Raw genomic sequence first — 21,936 nt, 5'->3', positions numbered from 1 at the left:
TCCCAAAACCAAAATGCACAAAGCAACTGTAAATTATCATAGGTTTCAAAGGAGGTGTGCCCTGCTCCAGCACTGTAAAAAAACGTTTTAATGAACTATACAGCAGCATTATAGTCACCCGTGCTGGGTTTGGCTGAGTAGAGTTAATTTTCTTCGCAGAGGCTTGTACGGGGCTGTGTTTTGGATTTGTGCTGTAAACAGTGTTGATAACACAGGGATGTTTTAGTCAGTGCTGAGCAGTGCTGAGCCAAGGCCTTTTTTCCCTCTCACCCCACCCCACCAGTGAGTAGCTGTGGGTGCACAAGAAGCTGTGAGGGGATACAGATGGGACAGCTGACCCCAACTGACCAAAGGGACACCCTAACACGTCTTACTCAGCATATAAAGCTAGGGGAAGAAGAAGGGGCAACTTTTGGAGTGATGGCATTTGTCATCCCAAGTAACCATTACACATGATGGAGCCCTGCTTTCCTGGAGATGGCTGAACATCTGCCTGTGATAGGAAGTAGTGAATGAATTCATTGGTTTGCTTTGCTTTCACACGCAGCTTTTGATTTACTTATTAAACTGTCTTTACCTCAACCCATAAGTTTTCGCACTTTTACCCTTCTGATTGTCTCCCACATCCCATTGAGCTGTGGGAGGGCTTAGTTGCCAGTTGGAGTTAAACCACAAGATCATCTCATTGTTCTGCTGAGTGGATTTTATGTTAAGGGGTTAAAAGAACCCCAAACAAATCTCTGTTGCTGCCTTGCATCTTATTCAAGTGGAGAGGTTAGATGCAACTATTCTGTTTTCGTAACATTCCGTGCTGCTGTAATTGACTTTGCCGAGTAGGTGGCAGCAAAGAGTCCTTTTAAGAGAAGAAAGAAAGGGAGAGATAGTCTACCAAAGCATTGCGGGGTAAACTGCAGGCAGGCACTGGTAACTGAGAGCATCCTAGATCTGCTACGTAAGGGCATCAGACTTGCACGCAGTGCAATGCTGCAGGACAATCTAAGTTTTCACCTAACACAGTTAATTCAGTTGATTAAATCTTACATGTTTGCACAGCTTTGAAAATGGAAACCAGTATATAGGCTTTCTCACAGCAGCCAACTTTAGATCCATAAGGACAATCTTATTAGGCTGTGTCTAAAGCAGTGATTTTCAATTTCTTTTAGTTGCAGTTGTTAACAGTTTTTCTTTGCAGGTGAAAAATCCTGTTAACTGAATTCAAATATACTGTGAAAAGGTTTGCTGCTCCTAGGTACGCCTTGCAGCACACTTAGAAGTATATGTGGATCACAGGATGAGATTATTGCTTTACAGCTGAGGAAAAAGAAGTTGCTCTAAGCAAGCCATTTAGGACTGAATTGATGCTCTGCGCCAGCCTCTGGAGGAGCATCCCACTTTTCACTAACAGTAAGGGCTATGTGAAGACAGATATTTCTGTCATTATTCACCTGTCTGAAGCTGGGGGGGTTATCCTATCTTGTTTTTCTCATTTGTTTGTTTTCTTCCATTTGGCCTTACTCAGATCAAACACAGAACACTGTAATCACTCAAATAAGATGTTCCTTTACTAGTGATTTTACAACACATATTAAGCATTTATGAACTCTTTCTGAACTATGTATAGTTAAAGATGACCTTGCTATTTTCTTAGTGCCCTATAGTGTGACAGATCTGTCTCCATACAAAATCAGTACAGTAGAAGGCATGAAGAGAGGCTGAATGGTGATTCAGAGATGAGTTTAGGTGGCTGCAGATTAAGGCTTGGATGACATCTTGGGTTATTGCTTTCCTAATTAGAAAGATAAGTTTGACAATTGCATGTGGGAATCTGGGCAAGAATGCCAGGCACCCCAGATGAGGAAACTTTCAGAACAAGGAGTGGAAGGTAAGAACAAGTGTAATGGTTCAAGAAGATTAAGCAAACTAGATAAAGAGGAAAAATGTGTATTTCAAAAGAACTGTCTGACATAGATAATACTGAAGACCAGAGACAGCTTTTCTGTCTATGCATGGGGTTTTATTTTTTCATGATTTGTATCTCAATGGTGTATTGCATCATTTCAATGTCTTTTTATAATATTGTTATATTCCTTTTTTTTCACAAGATAGTTAAATACAGTATCTAATTAGTACCAAATTAAATACTTTTTTTCCCCTCTAAATACTTGCATATTTATGCTGTAGCAATACTAGTAACAACTCATCTAATATCTTGTTAGACTTAGAGGAGAAGAAATCTCAGTCATCAGTAAGAGACAACCACCCATAGTCCTTAATACACTCTTTTGTTTCACACCAAACTCATCAGCAGTACTATTGGTCTAACGTTGTTATTGTTACTACTGAAAAAGCATTAAATAATAATACTTTTTTAAAAATGCAATGTTCTGGTTGACACTTCATATTTCAAACTGCACTTCTAAAAATGGCAAACTGCCTAAGGCAATTTTCTTCAATGACATTTACTGAGCTTTGCAAAATTAAGCCAAAGGAAAACTGGTTCCACAAACTGGCTTTATTCCCAATTTGAACAAATTTCAAAACCTTACCAGAAAACAGAAATCCAGATTTCGATCAGCTTTATTAATGAAGATCTGCCGTTCTCTACTGTACAGCTAGATTATATGATCCCTTCTAGTCCTTTTCTTACAGAAGAGCTGCAACAAACTTACCCCTTGCAAAATTATCTACATATGATAAGACACACCAATCTTTTGAAATTCAATAACAACCACAAACTCGGTATAAATTGCTTCAAACATCTGAAAGTTTTATCACCCCTTCCCTTTCTGCCAAGGAAATTGAAACAGCAGGAAGATGGCAGAGCTGGGTACAGACAGCAGGCATTATGACTTCCAGGCCCTTGTGTTTCTCGGTCTAGTGGTTAGAGTACAGGTAGTAAAACTAAATCATCCATGAGGAAGCTTTTACTCAAACACAATAGCTCAAGAGATGAGTAGGAAACATATTACAATTTAGAGAAGCTGCTTTAGAATCATAGAATTATAGAATAGAATCATAGAATAGTTAGGGCTGGAAAGGACCTCAAGATCATCTAGTTCCAACCCTCCTGCCAGGGGCAGGGACACCTCACACTAAACCATCCCACACAAGGCTTCATCCAACCTGGCCTTGAACACCGCCAGGGATGGAGCACTCACAACCTCCCTGGGCAACCCATTCCAGTGCCTCACCACCCTAACAGGAAAGAATTTCCTCCTTATATCCAACCTAAACTTCCCCTGTTTAAGTTTTAACCCATTACCCCTTGTCCTGTCACTACAGTCCCTGACGAAGAGTCCCTCCCCAGCATCCCTATAGGCCCCCTTCAGGTACTGGAAGGCTGCTATGAGGTCTCCACGCAGCCTTCTCTTCTCCAGGCTGAACAGCCCCAACTTCCTCAGCCTGTCTTCATACGGGAGGTGCTCCAGTCCCCTGATCATCCTCGTGGCCCTCCTCTGGACTTGTTCCAGCAGTTCCATGACCTTTTTATGTTGAGGACACCAGAACTGCACACAATACTCCAGGTGAGGTCCCATGAGAGCAGAGTAGAGGGGCAGGATCACCTCCTTCGACCTGCTGGTCACGCTCCTTTTGATGCAGCCCAGGATACGGTTGGCTTTCTGGGCTGCAGGCACACACTGCCGGCTCATGTTCATTTTCTCATCGACCAGCACCCCCAAGTCCTTCTCTGCAGGGCCGCTCTGAATCTCTTCTTTGCCCAGTCTTAGCTGTGCCTGGGATTGCTCCGACCCAGGTGTAGGACCTTGCACTTGTCATGGGTGAACTTCAGAAGGTTGGCATCAGCCCACCTCACAAGCATGTCAAGGTCCCTCTGGATGGGACTTAAATATGTTCAGGAGCTATGCACATGAAATCTCTCCTCTTTAAAAAGATCTGTGTTCGTGGTATTGAGTTTTTAAAACTCATGTCATAGTACTAATAACTCCTACTGCGATCCATGGCTTTAGTGATAAAATTGAACTGTGTTCAACACAATGCTATGAAACCATTTGCTAGATGAACAAGGATGGGGAGAGGGTAAATCAAGCAGAGATTAATCTGGCATTTCAAGAAGGTCAGACAAAGCAATGCATTTTATTTTTATATTTTATTTCTGCTACTTCCTTCCCTTCTCACCATCTCTGCTTAGAACATCAAATGATTGAGTCACAAAAGCTCTGCTTCTAGGCAATCTTAGTCTCTGCAACAAGCAGAACAATTAAAACAAAAAATAATCTGTTAAAATATTGCTATAGAGAAGAAAAGTGCCTTCCTTACAGAATCTGGAAGAATGGGGTTCCAAGGGTAGAATATGCCCAAAATATTAAATTTTACTCTGAGAATGTGATGCAGTTGGTAGTAGTTGGAGATTGTAAATACGTATACCTAAACATCAGCACTGACAGTGGTATATTTACTTTTCTCTTTTAGCTGCTCCTCTGAGATCACAGTAAGAACCGAAACAGCATCTTCATCTGGTTATGTCCTTTTGGGGCCTGTTATCAAGACGTATGGGCATCTTGTGCCTAATGAGCCTTTTCAAATCCTTGGGGTTTTTTTCTTGATGTACAGATTTTTCTGGTTTTTAGGGGGTTCTTAATCCATTTAAGCATGTGCTTGGGACAGGGTTTTTTGAGCTGTGTGTTGAGCTGTCTCCTTTTTCCACCTAGCTACCACTAGGCAGGATTGTAAAGTCTCAGTTCTAAAAATCATATCCAAGGTTTACCTTTTGCTTATACTTTCACTAAAATCATAAGGTAATTTTTACCTAGCTTTCCTTACAGCCCATGCATGTCCATGTACGTATATTATCTCTCCTGTGGAAATTCCTTTCAACTTCAGAAAGAATGATATAGACAAGGTATTTCACACTTTCTGCAAAATGCTGGAAGTCTGCTTGCTTGGACATATAAACAGATTTTATTCTTACAAAACAGAGGTAGTCTTGCTTATTTATAACAACCAAAGTTTTCAAAAAGAATTTAGACCTTGATCAACAGACCTTTCAATCAACATGCACCTGTACCTAGCTGTACTGTTTTAGCTAATACACTTGTAAAGGTTCACAGTTTTTGTTTATCAGGAAGAGTATATGTCCAAAAAATGTCTGCAAGTCTTCGTGTATATTTTTACATCATTCCCAAAGTGCTATGGCTTTCATAAATACAGCTAAGAAAATAAATTTTGAGAGGCTAAAATTCACACATTGAGAGTATTTTTAGCATTTTCCTCTGCTTTAAATTATCTCCAGCTTAAAAAAAACATTGCTTAAAAGCTTGAGCAACATGTTTGAAAATAGTAAGCAACTGAAGAAGAAAAAAGTTTCTGTAGTTAAACAATTCTAAAAATTCAAAAAAATCCTATTCTCTCATATTCCATTTGAGGATATTTGTAAAAGCAGATTGATTAATCCTCCTGTCACATTTATGAGGTTGATAGGTCTTAATATATTCATTTTCCAGAGGAAGAAACTGAGGTTTAAATAAAACAAAGCAAAGAGATCGTAGTAAATGTACACACGTCAAAAATTACAACTAGACACTTTGTGTCCCTATTCACCATATAAAAAGTTAGTCTCTGCTCAAGAATGATCAAAGCTTTGGCTAATAGTCAGGCAAGGTATATTAGAAGCAATTCATTATGCAAGCATGCTAACCCCGAACGCGTATCTTCATCACAGCATGAAGATGATACTGCTTTGCAGCCCCAAACAGTAACAACACATCACCAGAGAAACGTTAAGAAATGCTGGTTTGGAAACAGCAGAATGCTTGAGAAGTACATCTCCTCCAGAAAACTGACATCAGCAGAATGCTTACTAAGCATATTTAACGCTGCATCATATGGTGACCTGATGTATGCTTACAAAACACCGTTGTGTATATGCATTTTTTCTTTTCTGTAGTATGATGCAAAATGCTGGTTTACATGCAGACGGTTTTAGATTTCTTTTTCATATGGCTTTGAACTTTGTAGCGGTGAAGAGAGAAGGCATACATTTTCACTGCAGTTTAAAGTCGCACAGGAGTGCTCTTTCTTTCTTCCCTTGGAAGTCTCAAGGGCATTACACTAGATTTTCCTTTCCTCCCTCCTTAGAATGCAGCATTTCACGGATGTACTCTAAACCCGCCCATTTTTACTGAAGCAATGGTGATGATAAGCATTTAGCAGCGGTATCACATTATGCATATGAATACAATATTGAAAGTCGTATGAATAAAGAAAGATGAACTTAATTTTGGACATTTTAACTATCTGTTACTAACAGTTCTTACAATGTCAACGCGAGACTGATTCTCTCATATGTTCCATACTAACATTTCAATTTTATGATGCTAGGATAATCTTTTAGCATACTAGTTCTAAGTAGCTGAAGCTATAATTTATTTTTTACGCAAAATCTAGAGATATTTTTCTTGATTTATTTTTTCCTCTTTGTTGTTGTTGGTTTATCCTTTTTTTTACCTCAGAAATGCAATTTCGTTTTACGTTCCCCCCCTCAAGTTCCCTTTCAGAAAATTTTATTAACATACATAAAAGAGACAATAACAAAATGACACAGAAACCACAAGAAATTCTGCTGAAGTAAATGTCATGCTGGGAATACAGTGAGTAATAATGACGTGGTGTTTCAAAGCCCATACCAGATGACTGCTAGTGATGAGGGTTGTGAATCCAGGAAAAGAGAGACTACAGTTGCCAAGCAGATTTCCCATTTCAAGTGGAAAGCTGTCATCCTGCTTCCATTAGGACTTCCCTTCCTTTCTGCCTGATGCTCATGAGCATTCAACCGATGAGTTTTTAATACTTCGGAGGTGTGATAAATGTAGGACATTTGCATATGTCCTGAAGACTCACATCACATCAGCATTACAAGAAAGGTTTAGATGATACCCTGTTATCAGTGCGCAAGGCCGCTTGAAACCATCTTTTCTTTTCTCAATACTTCAGCATCATTGCCTTCAGATCTGAACTGCTCTGAGCAACCAAACAGGAAAGCTGAGTCATGCACTGTATTTTTCTTCTGAGGGTAGACAATTGTTTTCTCAACGTTCTTTCAAACCTGGATGAGAAATAACCCTCCTTTTTGCATCGGGCCCCACACCTTCAGGAAGGAAAGCGATTGGCCTCTCGCCTCACAGATTTTAAGCAGAGTAATCTCTCAGCCAGATTTTGCAAATCTAGTCCTAGCCCTGATCCGAACAAGAAGTGGATATGAATGGGGTGCTCTGCCCATGTCAGATAATGAAAAAGTCCACCTGCCATCCCAGGTGGCGTCTAACAGTTTTTATAGCTCTCTGACATCTGAAAATGGTGATAAACCCCTCCCACTCAGAGCATACGGAATGGGAAAAGACCGGACGAGTTAGCAGGGTGCCAGCCAGCAATTAAAAACAGAGCTTCACAATACCGCATTGCACTTATATGCAGATGACTTTGTTAGGATGTCCCTTGGGAAGGCATCAACTGTGGACAGTAAAATCCTGTTCCAGAGTCTGGGGGTCTTTACAAGACTTCTGTCTTGTAAAAAAGCACCTGCACACGGGTCACCCTGGAAGCCCTGAAACTTACAAGTGAGGGCAGGCTGTGCAAGTCAACGGGGAATGTTGGCTGTTTGGAAGGGAACTCTGGAGGCACGCTCCAAGCCTGTCTGGAGAGGAGACGCTTTTTGCTGCGCAGGGTGCTCAGTGGTGCATTTCCACAAAGCAAGTACACCCGATGCGATGCGGGCTTCTTCCTCACATTCAAACACAAAAGTTGCAAGGCAGTAAACCCCCATTTTTGCAGTGACTGGTCAGCAATCTCCATTCATTGACTCCTACATTCTCTCATCTGTTAAAGACACAGCGTAGATTATTTCACCACGCATGTTCCGTGAGTAAGGGTCTCTGTGGGCAAGGGTCTCTAACCGCACAGGTCCTGAGCCCCCACGTCACCGAGGTGGGCCTTGGTGCCGCCAACAGATGTGCTTCATGGAGATTACTGGCCCCCAAATACTTGTTTCTTGTGGCATTGTGTATACCCCCCGGCGATCTGCTGTTTCTACCATGAAACACCTTTCGTATCAGCTGTGCCAGGGAGGAGGGTGAAGAGCAGGTTCTGGTTCCAAACGGGAACTACCCAACTGCCAACATCACAATGCACTTGGGGGGGGCGGGGGCGGTGGCGGTGGGGGGTGTGTGTGTGCTATGCAGGAGCCCTTGCAATCACAGACCCTGTGATCCCTCAGCTCAGTTGTCCTGCATGCACGCTAGAATGGCAGCTCTCCACATTATCCTGCTGCTGCTCTGCTGCAGGGCTCGAGGCTCAGGGGCTTCCTCTCTCTGCCTCCACCTTAATAATTGCATTCTCAATGGCTCTGCATCCTGCAATTTGGATTCATGGGAAGGACCAAAGGGACTCATGTTTCCTTGGCTCTGCACTGAAGAGGTGCCAGACTACAGGAACACCAAGGTCAGCTTGGGAAAGACATGTCATCCGGCCAGTGCATTTTGTGAAAGCAGTGTGACACAAGCTTGCACAAGTGGAGGATTTCGTTTCGAAGTCAACGGAAACATCGAGAGCATACACATGCAGCTCCTGACTGGTGCTCGTCCCATAGCGTCGTTTGCTGCTTCTCACAATACGTCGATGGTTGCAAGCAAAACTGAGACAGCCAGTGCTGACTTTAACATCAAGGTGTTCTATATTATCTGTCTCCCAGAGTCACTGCTGACAGCCGCAGCTCAAGGAACAGGAACCAGCACTCAGAACGCCTCTGTCGTCTTGCCAACACCCGGTGTCACAAGGTATCGAAGCCAGCCACTGGTGACCATATACGTTTCTAGTGACCAGTGCTCATTTCTGGAAGGGATTCGAAGTCTGTGGAGAGAAGACACGTGCAGGCTTGGCTCCACGGCCAGCTGGCAGAAGATACACGGTGTCTGCAGCGTGAAGCGGAGTCTCAGAAGCCCGTCAGTCCACGCTGAATCAAACTCATCCACATTTGACATCAGGATCCTGGCAGCCAAAGCAATTGTTACCCCCAACACGGTAGACTGGGGAAAAGCCCTGACGGCAGACATCCCTGAAAACCCCGTGATGCTCTTAGCAGTGCTCTTTATTTTTGCCGTCTACTTTCTTTTGTCCCTCTGGGCCATAAGAAAGGACAAGGCTGAAGGGCACAGAAGAAACAAGATTTTAGTTCTGCCGGACAACAGCCCCTTTGACAAAGCGAGCTTTCTGGTCACTTTATACACAGGCAGTCGCTGGGGAGCTGGAACCACGGCCGATGTCTTTCTTCAGCTCATCGGCCAGAATGGCATGAGCGACGTCCATTGTTTACGGCACCCACATTTTCCAGCATTCCAAAAAGGAAGTACGGACTGCTTTCTGTTAACTGCTAAGGAAGACTTGGGAGACGTTTGCTCCCTCAGGGTCTGGCACAATAACAAGGGCCCATCTCCAAGCTGGTTCTTAAGCAGAGCCAAAGTTGAGAATATGTCCACTAGGAAGACCTGGTTCTTTATGTGCAGGAAATGGCTTGCACTCGACAGGGGTGGTTGCTTAACAGAAAGGACATTTTCTGTGACAAACCCCAAGATACCGCTGCCCAGAATCGACTATTTTTTGATTAAACTTGCCAGCAGCCTGACAGAGGAACATCTGTGGCTCTCCGTGCTTGCTCCCGTTCTCACTGGCACGTTCAGCAGGTTCCAAAGGCTGTCTTCGTGTTTTGCGACACTGTTCTTAAACCTGCTTGTTGACATCATGTTCTCTAACACTACGAATACTGAAGAACCTCAAGTCCACTGGAGGTATTTGAGATCAGTAACACTACAAATTGAATTTGCTTTGCTTACCGTACCTGTGGCAATGATGATAATTGCCTTTTTTAAGTATTCCAAGAAGGAACCTCCTCTTCAAGGTGTGGTTCAGCAGGACCCAAAGAGAAACTCGCTCTTCCTGTCTGGAAATCTTCAGAACTGGAAGGAGTGCTTGCAAAAATTGTTCCACTCAGCACAATCGAGGAACGTTAGTCCGGTGGAGACCCTTCCTGGTGCCAGCAACGCACAGAGCCCACCACGTTCCAGGAGGACAGGAATCAAGGGAGCTCCACAAAACTGGAAGAATTGCACTGCTCCTGAAAGAGATGCAAATGTAATTGGAACAGAAGAGCAGGCGATCAGTGCAAGTTCCCCTCCAGCGGCTGAAGCCTGCCAGAGAAGGCCACCATTACGTTACCATTTTAGTGAGAACTATGCAGAAGCAGGGAGCAACTCTCAGGACGAAAGGAAACCACCAGGAACTGACTCTACGCTCCTCTGCAAGGCAACGCCCATTGCTTTCCCTTGGTGGTGTGTCTACATCTCATGGGCACTCGTTACGTCTGTAACTGGGCTGTCATCATTTTTCATTGTGCTATACGGTTTGTCTTACGGCCGTCAGACTTCACTAGAGTGCCTTAGAGCATCTGCAGCCTCCTTTATTGAGTACGAGCTTCTCCTTTCAATTCTAAAAATCATTTTTGTCTCATCAGTGAGTACAATTCACCCAAAACACTGTGAAGACATCCCATGGTTAACTCAGGACAAGTGTTGTGAGTTGATGTTGGCTGGAGAAACAATGGGTACAGATGAGACAAGAGAGGCGCATGTGAAATCGCTGAAGTCAGTCAAAGCCTTGTACAAGCAGTACAAGGCTTTGGAAGCTGGTGAGATTGCGAACATGCTGAAAAGGGGAAAAAATCAAGTCAAGGCATTTATTTTCACCAACAGCTTCATCAGCCACTTGTCTTTTTAACACTGCTATTAAATTTTGCCTATTCTGCCGAGAAAGCCAGCAGTTTCAGCTACGACCGGCTCACCCATCACCAATTCTCTCTGCAATTCTCGGGTGCTGATAAGCAAGAAGATACCTACGTGCGGGCGAAAGACGTCTTCTTGCCTCTGATCCACAATGACATTCAGAAAGCCTTTCTTCCTGAGAGCTGGTCCAAAATCATCGGATTGCCCAGGATGAGCCAAGTGCAGGCTAAAGGAAGAGAGAAAAATGTTTCCACCCTCACAGCTTTCTGAATAACTCTGTGATCAGGAAAAGCCACTGTCTTCGCAAGTACGGCAGCGACATCCCAGAGAAAGGCAACTACGCTGGCACCTGGACAAGAGTTGCCAACCAGTCTGTTTCCAGATATGCCAGCAGTTACAGTGTTTTCACGTACGAGAAGAACAAGACACTGTGGATGTATTATTCTTCACATGGAGATCTGCACACGTAGGTGTGACCAGCAGGAGACACGTTTTGCATCTTTCCCGAAGAAGAAAGATCTAATTCAACAACAAGGCTGGACACTCTACAACAGAACACTTCTTACTTCATTTTGAAAACTCTGCAAGTTTCTCATTTTTTTAGGACTGTAGTGCTTATGTTTCAAATAAATGTTCGTGAACAAATTATTTACTTTTAAGACTTTTTTATCATTCATCCCCTTACTAGTGCTTTGGCTCAGGTGTTCTCCACACTTTTCTTCATCAATTTCAGTGGCACTTGTCTGTCACGGTGTGGTGGTTGACCCTGGCTGCCAGGTAACATCCCCCACCCCCCCCCCCCAGCTGCTCGCACACTCTCCTGGCAGCAGAATGGGGAGAGACGTGGAGGGAAAAGAACACTGTGGGTTGAGGTACAGACAGTTTAAAAAGCGAAAAGGGGAAAAACCCCAAACTCACAAGCGATGAAAAGCAGTCACTCATCACGGGCTGGCGGATGCCCTGCCAGTCTCTGAGTCAAAGTTACTTTCAAAAAGCTCCCCTCCCTCCAGTTTTCTTGTGAAGCGTGACCTTGTATCTCATGGCTTTACTAACTCCATCCCACTCAGGCCCCATTTGCATAGGAATGGATGTGCATCACCGATTTTAAGCAAGGTAATTTCTAAACCAGATTTTGCAAAGCTACTCCTAGCTCTGATCCGAACAAGGAGTGGATACGGATGGGGTGCTCTGCCCATGTCAGATAATGCAAAAGTCCACCTGCCATCCCCGGTGGGGTCTAACAGCTTTTATGGCTCTCCTCAGCCTTTCCTCCCAAACGAAGCCTGGACTGCTATCTTGATTTCTGCTAAATTCCATCTTACACACTGATCTTTGAAAATCTTCCCCTTGGCCATTATGCAGAACTTTGGATGCAGCCTTTCAAAAGAGCAACTGTTTTACTCTCACAGCTGAAACACACTTGCTGCCACTGGCAGCTGTTGGATGTTCAGTGCTAAGCTGGGAAGAAAGCTAAAAATGTTAGAAGCGTAAGTTTAGACTAAAAAAACTTTAACATTTTTGAAGGTAGTGGAGAATGTTGCCTGAATTCTCCTGGCAACTTTTAACATGTTATAATGCTACAAAAAGCTATCTAACAGAAACCAGTCCTGCAGCACCCCCCAAAAAACCTTGCCACCTACGCCCAGTAAAATGTCAGCTAGCTCTAATGCTATAAACTCTGTGAATATTTCCGTACCCCATGCTTGCAATCCACTTCAACATTTTACTGCTGCAGAAAGTCTGTCCTCTAGGGGACTACGAGCTTTGTGGACAAAGACTCTTTGCTTTGTCCAGTGCCTCACAGAGTAAAGCCTTGACCCATTGTTGAGGTCTTTGGCTATTATTGCAGCAAAAATCAGTAACACACCTTGATCTTAAGCTTTTACCTTTCCTACTTCCCACACAAACAGGTACCTGGGTATTTTGGTGTCCTCCCTCCCTCCCCCACCCCCACCCCCCCCCCCAGCATTCTCTTGGATATGATGGAATAAGTCAGCTCAAATACTGCCTCTCCTCCCAAAATTTGTATATACATTCATCTCTTCTATGAAATATGGTCTTTTTCCCAGACTTGATTCAGGAGTAGAAAAGTAATCTTGCAAAAAGCTTGTATTGCTGAAATTGCCTCTGATGTCCAGAATTCATTACATAAGGACTTCTAAACTCATAAGAGCTGCAAACAATGACATCTTCTTTTCAAATATACTTTTTCCTTGTCTTTAATTTTAACCTGATTAATAGCGAAATAAGTGCAAGCTTATTGCTTTGTTTCTTTGTGTTCTATACTTATCTGCAATTTCTAAAAGTCAATGTTCTCTGTCTTTCTGCGTGGTGACAGACAAACAAGTTCACCATCCTCTCAAGCTTTCTTTTTCACATGCATAAACAGCTTCTTCCCATGTAAGAAGAATGGGGTGGGGCACTCTCAGTAACCAATGACAGAATCACACATGCAGTTTGGAGTTGGTTTCGTTTAATTTTGCTTTGATTTTTTTACATTTCTGAGTGCTAAAACTCAACGCAGATTTACATACTCAGAAACCTCCTGTGGCCATGCCTGTACTGTTTAAATGGTAGAACCTGACAAGCACCACAGTTAATAGTAAATGTGTTTCCAATCCTGTATATGTTCTGCAAGAGCCATGCATCCTGATAGCCTGAAAAGCACCTGTTTTATGCATAGAAGAGGCTGGTACATTTCTCTCTCCTTGCCGTATGAGAATGGCTACTTAGTGCCTTGCTATGCTGCCCTCTAACAGCTGACTTGTGTTATGTTAGTCAAGGTTTGCTGCATCTTGACTCGATACGCCACCCTACCCAATTCTGTCATAGCAGAACATTTTAACACAGTGCAGTCAAAATGAGGTCTTGAATACCAAAGCTCAGCACAAATCTGATCAGCATCCCTGGAAGCTGAAAAGATGGTAGATTTAACAGACAATGGAATTGCTGAAAGTCTACACACACGTGACTTTCTGAGCTGTTTTGGGCTCAGTGCTCTGAGTCCGTTTCATGTGTGCACATGGTGGCCTGAGGGGGAAAATGAGTAACATCACCTTGTTTGCTCGCTCTGTGTCTCAAAATTAGTTTTAAAGCCACTGACCTTCACACTTAATAATAGTTACTCTTTATTCCTAATGGAGTACTGACTGTCCCCAGAATCTATCCCCTTTTCCTTCCTCATCCCACCCTCCCCCCTAAAAAATGTGTTTGGCTTTGCAAGGCATGAGCTTAACAAGACTTCTTGCAGCACTAGAAAAATTGCCATCAAGTGTAAATAAATAAAAGATATGGAGATACTTGTTGAGGAACAACACCCCTTTCTGCAGGTACATTTCATCATTGAACTAGTGCAAATACAAATGAATTTTTAATACCAAAAGCTACATCTTTCAGTAATTCACAATACTTAACCATGCTGTAGTAACTAAACAGAGCAGTATAGAAAAAACGGAGTGCAGTAGCTGTTTTGGAAAGATCTATCATTGTACGCTATCAATGATGTTTTCTGAAGGAAAAATAATGATTTGTTGATGTGATACAAAGCACTGCTACCAGAGTAAGAAAAACGAAACTGGGTAGCATGCTGGAAAGAAATATTGGTAATGGTAGCTATTACCCCATTGAACTCAGACGGTTGTGTCTGCGATGCAATGTGTAGGATTGTAATGTGTTCACATATATATTCTTCGTGTTGCTGTTGAGTGGTAATTAAAAAGGCAAAACAAAACCAACCAGTCATCTCTTCAACATCTTAGTCCAGCTGTCCAAGTTACCACTCGTACTTGCACCTTCTGATCTTTCCTTAGTTGCAGAGTTGGTTGGATAAAGTTTCTTCCTCTTGTTCCGGTCACCTTATTTTTACTTTTGCCAACTCAAAACCAGAGCATTTTGAAAAAGAACAGACAAAACAGCTGGGAGGCATAGCGAATTCTGAAAAATGCAAGACTGAAAAACCTTTCATCTCAATGTTTGTTCCTTACAAACTATTTCCGCAGACACCAGAACTGCACACAATACTCCAGGTGAGGTCTCACAAGAGCAGAGTAGAGGGGCAGGATCACCTCCTTCGACCTGCTGGTCACGCTCCTTTTGATGCAGCCCAGGATACGGTTGGCTTTCTGGGCTGCAGGCACACACTGCCGGCTCATGTTCATTTTCTCATCGACCAGCACCCCCAAGTCCTTCTCTGCAGGGCCGCTCTGAATCTCTTCTTTGCCCAGTCTGTAGCTGTGCCTGGGATTGCTCTGACCCAGGTGTAGGACCTTGCACTTGTCATGGGTGAACTTCAGAAGGTTGGCATCAGCCCACCTCACAAGCATGTCAAGGTCCCTCTGGATGGGACTTAAATATGTTCAGGAGCTATGCACATGAAATCTCTCCTCTTTAAAAAGATCTGTGTTCGTGGTATTGAGTTTTTAAAACTCATGTCATAGTACTAATAACTCCTACTGCGATCCATGGCTTTAGTGATAAAATTGAACTGTGTTCAACACAATGCTATGAAACCATTTGCTAGATGAACAAGGATGGGGAGAGGGTAAATCAAGCAGAGATTAATCTGGCATTTCAAGAAGGTCAGACAAAGCAATGCATTTTATTTTTATATTTTATTTCTGCTACTTCCTTCCCTTCTCACCATCTCTGCTTAGAACATCAAATGATTGAGTCACAAAAGCTCTGCTTCTAGGCAGTCTTAGTCTCTGCAACAAGCAGAACAATTAAAACAAAAAATAATCTGTTAAAATATTGCTATAGAGAAGAAAAGTGCCTTCCTTACAGAATCTGGAAGAATGGGGTTCCAAGGGTAGAATATGCCCAAAATATTAAATTTTACTCTGAGAATGTGATGCAGTTGGTAGTAGTTGGAGATTGTAAATACGTATACCTAAACGTCAGCACTGACAGTGGTATATTTACTTTTCTCTGTTAGCTGCTCCTCTGAGATCACAGTAAGAACCGAAACAGCATCTTCATCTGGTTATGTCCTTTTGGGGCCTGTTATCAAGACGTATGGGCATCTTGTGCCTAATGAGCCTTTTCAAATCCTTGGGGTTTTTTTCTTGATGTACAGATTTTTCTGGTTTTTAGGGGGTTCTTAATCCATTTAAGCATGTGCTTGGGACAGGGTTTTTTGAGCTGTGTGTTGAGCTGTCTCCTTTTTCTACCTAGCTACCACTAGGCAGGATTGTAAAGTCTCAGTTCTAAAAATCATATCCAAGGTTTACCTTTTGCTTATACTTTCACTAAAATCATAAGGTAATTTTTACCTAGCTTTCCTTACAGCCCATGCATGTCCATGTACGTATATTATCTCTCCTGTGGAAATTCCTTTCAACTTCAGAAAGAATGATATAGACAAGGTATTTCACACTTTCTGCAAAATGCTGGAAGTCTGCTTGCTTGGACATATCAACAGATTTTATTCTTACAAAACAGAGGTAGTCTTGCTTATTTATAACAACCAAAGTTTTCAAAAAGAATTTAGACCTTGATCAACAGACCTTTCAATCAACATGCACCTGTACCTAGCTGTACTGTTTTAGCTAATACACTTGTAAAGGTTCACAGTTTTTGTTTATCAGGAAGAGTATATGTCCAAAAAATGTCTGCAAGTCTTCGTGTATATTTTTACATCATTCCCAAAGTGCTATGGCTTTCATAAATACAGCTAAGAAAATAAATTTTGAGAGGCTAAAATTCACACATTGAGAGTATTTTTAGCATTTTCCTCTGCTTTAAATTATCTCCAGCTTAAAAAAAACATTGCTTAAAAGCTTGAGCAACATGTTTGAAAATAGTAAGCAACTGAAGAAGAAAAAAGTTTCTGTAGTTAAACAATTCTAAAAATTCAAAAAAATCCTATTCTCTCATGTTCCATTTGAGGATATTTGTAAAAGCAGATTGATTAATCCTCCTGTCACATTTATGAGGTTGATAGGTCTTAATATATTCATTTTCCAGAGGAAGAAACTGAGGTTTAAATAAAACAAAGCAAAGAGATCGTAGTAAATGTACACACGTCAAAAATTACAACTAGACACTTTGTGTCCCTATTCACCATATAAAAAGTTAGTCTCTGCTCAAGAATGATCAAAGCTTTGGCTAATAGTCAGGCAAGGTATATTAGAAGCAATTCATTATGCAAGCATGCTAACCCCGAACGCGTATCTTCATCACAGCATGAAGATGATACTGCTTTGCAGCCCCAAACAGTAACAACACATCACCAGAGAAACGTTAAGAAATGCTGGTTTGGAAACAGCAGAATGCTTGAGAAGTACATCTCCTCCAGAAAACTGACATCAGCAGAATGCTTACTAAGCATATTTAACGCTGCATCATATGGTGACCTGATGTATGCTTACAAAACACCGTTGTGTATATGCATTTTTTCTTTTCTGTAGTATGATGCAAAATGCTGGTTTACATGCAGACGGTTTTAGATTTCTTTTTCATATGGCTTTGAACTTTGTAGCGGTGAAGAGAGAAGGCATACATTTTCACTGCAGTTTAAAGTCACACAGGAGTGCTCTTTCTTTCTTCCCTTGGAAGTCTCAAGGGCATTACACTAGATTTTCCTTTCCTCCCTCCTTAGAATGCAGCATTTCACGGATGTACTCTAAACCCGCCCATTTTTACTGAAGCAATGGTGATGATAAGCATTTAGCAGCGGTATCACATTATGCATATGAATACAATATTGAAAGTCGTATGAATAAAGAAAGATGAACTTAATTTTGGACATTTTAACTATCTGTTACTAACAGTTCTTACAATGTCAACGCGAGACTGATTCTCTCATATGTTTCATACTAACATTTCAATTTTATGATGCTAGGATAATCTTTTAGCATACTAGTTCTAAGTAGCTGAAGCTATAATTTATTTTTTACGCAAAATCTAGAGATATTTTTCTTGATTTATTTTTTCCTCTTTGTTGTTGTTGGTTTATCCTTTTTTTTACCTCAGAAATGCAATTTCGTTTTACATCCCCCCCCTCAAGTTCCCTTTCAGAAAATTTTATTAACATACATAAAAGAGACAATAACAAAATGACACAGAAACCACAAGAAATTCTGCTGAAGTAAATGTCATGCTAGGAATACAGTGAATAATAATGACGTGATGTTTCAAAGCCCATACCAGATGACTGCTAGTGATGAGGGCTGTGAATCCAGGAAAAGAGAGACTACAGTTGCCAAGCAGATTTCCCATTTCAAGTGGAAAGCTGTCATCCTGCTTCCATTAGGACTTCCCTTCCTTTCTGCCTGATGCTCATGAGCATTCAACCGATGAGTTTTTAATACTTCGGAGGTGTGATAAATGTAGGACATTTGCATATGTCCTGAAGACTCACATCACATCAGCATTACAAGAAAGGTTTAGATGATACCCTGTTATCAGTGTGCAAGGCCGCTTGAAACCATCTTTTCTTTTCTCAATACTTCAGCATCATTGCCTTCAGATCTGAACTGCTCTGAGCAACCAAACAGGAAAGCTGAGTCATGCACTGTATTTTTCTTCTGAGGGCAGACAATTGTTTTCTCAACCTTCTTTCAAACCTGGATGAGAAATAACCCTCCTTTTTGCATCGGGCCCCACACCTTCAGGAAGGAAAGCGATTGGCCTCTCGCCTCACAGATTTTAAGCAGAGTAATCTCTCAGCCAGATTTTGCAAACCTAGTCCTAGCCCTGATCCGAACAAGAAGTGGATATGAATGGGGTGCTCTGCCCATGTCAGATAATGAAAAAGTCCACCTGCCATCCCAGGTGGCGTCTAACAGTTTTTATGGCTCTCTGACATCTGAAAATGGTGATAAACCCCTCCCACTCAGAGCATACGGAATGGGAAAAGACCGGACGAGTTAGCAGGGTGCCAGCCAGCAATTAAAAACAGAGCTTCACAATACCGACGGGGAATGTTGGCTGTTTGGAAGGGAACTCTGGAGGCACGCTCCAAGCCTGTCTGGAGAGGAGACGCTTTTTGCTGCGCAGGGTTCTCAGTGGTGCATTTCCACAAAGCAAGTACACCCGATGCGATGCGGGCTTCTTCCTCACATTCAAACACAAAAGTTGCAAGGCAGTAAACCCCCATTTTTGCAGTGACTGGTCAGCAATCTCCATTCATTGACTCCTACATTCTCTCATCTGTTAAAGACACAGCGTAGATTATTTCACCACGCGTGTTCCGTGAGTAAGGGTCTCTGTGGGCAAGGGTCTCTAACCGCACAGGTCCTGAGCCCCCACGTCACCGAGGTGGGCCTTGGTGCTGCCAACAGATGTGCTTCATGGAGATTACTGGCCCCCAAATACTTGTTTCTTGTGGCATTGTGTATACCCCCAGGCGATCTGCTGTTTCTACCATGAAACACCTTTCTTACCAGCTGTGCCAGGGAGGAGGGTGAAGAGCAGGTTCTGGTTCCAAACGGGAACTACCCAACTGCCAACATCACAATGCACTTGGGGGGGGCGGTGGCGGTGGCGGTGGGGGGTGTGTGTGTGCTATGCAGGAGCCCTTGCAATCACAGCCCCTGTGATCCCTCAGCTCAGTTGTCCTGCATGCACGCTAGAATGGCAGCTCTCCACATTATCCTGCTGCTGCTCTGCTGCAGGGCTCGAGGCTCAGGGGCTTCCTCTCTCTGCCTCCACCTTAATAATTGCATTCTCAATGGCTCTGCATCCTGCAATTTGGATTCATGGGAAGGACCAAAGGGACTCATGTTTCCTTGGCTCTGCACTGAAGAGGTGCCAGACTACAGGAACACCAAGGTCAGCTTGGGAAAGACATGTCATCCGGCCAGTGCATTTTGTGAAAGCAGTGTGACACAAGCTTGCACAAGTGGAGGATTTCGTTTCGAAGTCAACGGAAACATCGAGAGCATACACATGCAGCTCCTGACTGGTGCTCGTCCCATAGCGTCGTTTGCTGCTTCTCACAATACGTCGATGGTTGCAAGCAAAACTGAGACAGCCAGTGCTGACTTTAACATCAAGGTGTTCTATATTATCTGTCTCCCAGAGTCACTGCTGACAGCCGCAGCTCAAGGAACAGGAACCAGCACTCAGAACGCCTCTGTCGTCTTGCCAACACCCGGTGTCACAAGGTATCGAAGCCAGCCACTGGTGACCATATACGTTTCTAGTGACCAGTGCTCATTTCTGGAAGGGATTCGAAGTCTGTGGAGAGAAGACACGTGCAGGCTTGGCTCCACGGCCAGCTGGCAGAAGATACACGGTGTCTGCAGCGTGAAGCGGAGTCTCAGAAGCCCGTCAGTCCACGCTGAATCAAACTCATCCACATTTGACATCAGGATCCTGGCAGCCAAAGCAATTGTTACCCCCAACACGGTAGACTGGGGAAAAGCCCTGACGGCAGACATCCCTGAAAACCCCGTGATGCTCTTAGCAGTGCTCTTTATTTTTGCCGTCTACTTTCTTTTGTCCCTCTGGGCCATAAGAAAGGACAAGGCTGAAGGGCACAGAAGAAACAAGATTTTAGTTCTGCCGGACAACAGCCCCTTTGACAAAGCGAGCTTTCTGGTCACTTTATACACAGGCAGTCGCTGGGGAGCTGGAACCACGGCCGATGTCTTTCTTCAGCTCATCGGCCAGAATGGCATGAGCGACGTCCATTGTTTACGGCACCCACATTTTCCAGCATTCCAAAAAGGAAGTACGGACTGCTTTCTGTTAACTGCTAAGGAAGACTTGGGAGACGTTTGCTCCCTCAGGGTCTGGCACAATAACAAGGGCCCATCTCCAAGCTGGTTCTTAAGCAGAGCCAAAGTTGAGAATATGTCCACTAGGAAGACCTGGTTCTTTATGTGCAGGAAATGGCTTGCACTCGACAGGGGTGGTTGCTTAACAGAAAGGACATTTTCTGTGACAAACCCCAAGATACCGCTGCCCAGAATCGACTATTTTTTGATTAAACTTGCCAGCAGCCTGACAGAGGAACATCTGTGGCTCTCCGTGCTTGCTCCCGTTCTCACTGGCACGTTCAGCAGGTTCCAAAGGCTGTCTTCGTGTTTTGCGACACTGTTCTTAAACCTGCTTGTTGACATCATGTTCTCTAACACTACGAATACTGAAGAACCTCAAGTCCACTGGAGGTATTTGAGATCAGTAACACTACAAATTGAATTTGCTTTGCTTACCGTACCTGTGGCAATGATGATAATTGCCTTTTTTAAGTATTCCAAGAAGGAACCTCCTCTTCAAGGTGTGGTTCAGCAGGACCCAAAGAGAAACTCGCTCTTCCTGTCTGGAAATCTTCAGAACTGGAAGGAGTGCTTGCAAAAATTGTTCCACTCAGCACAATCGAGGAACGTTAGTCCGGTGGAGACCCTTCCTGGTGCCAGCAACGCACAGAGCCCACCACGTTCCAGGAGGACAGGAATCAAGGGAGCTCCACAAAACTGGAAGAATTGCACTGCTCCTGAAAGAGATGCAAATGTAATTGGAACAGAAGAGCAGGCGATCAGTGCAAGTTCCCCTCCAGCGGCTGAAGCCTGCCAGAGAAGGCCACCATTACGTTACCATTTTAGTGAGAACTATGCAGAAGCAGGGAGCAACTCTCAGGACGAAAGGAAACCACCAGGAACTGACTCTACGCTCCTCTGCAAGGCAACGCCCATTGCTTTCCCTTGGTGGTGTGTCTACATCTCATGGGCACTCGTTACGTCTGTAACTGGGCTGTCATCATTTTTCATTGTGCTATACGGTTTGTCTTACGGCCGTCAGACTTCACTAGAGTGCCTTAGAGCATCTGCAGCCTCCTTTATTGAGTACGAGCTTCTCCTTTCAATTCTAAAAATCATTTTTGTCTCATCAGTGAGTACAATTCACCCAAAACACTGTGAAGACATCCCATGGTTAACTCAGGACAAGTGTTGTGAGTTGATGTTGGCTGGAGAAACAATGGGTACAGATGAGACAAGAGAGGCGCATGTGAAATCGCTGAAGTCAGTCAAAGCCTTGTACAAGCAGTACAAGGCTTTGGAAGCTGGTGAGATTGCGAACATGCTGAAAAGGGGAAAAAATCAAGTCAAGGCATTTATTTTCACCAACAGCTTCATCAGCCACCTTGTCTTTTTAACACTGCTATTAAATTTTGCCTATTCTGCCGAGAAAGCCAGCAGTTTCA

The sequence above is a fragment of the Lathamus discolor genome, chromosome 1 (genome assembly GCF_037157495.1).
Source record: "Lathamus discolor isolate bLatDis1 chromosome 1, bLatDis1.hap1, whole genome shotgun sequence".
NCBI lineage: Eukaryota > Metazoa > Chordata > Aves > Psittaciformes > Psittacidae > Lathamus > Lathamus discolor.
The sequence above is the reverse complement of the archived record's forward strand: the minus strand, read 5'-3'. Positions refer to the sequence as shown.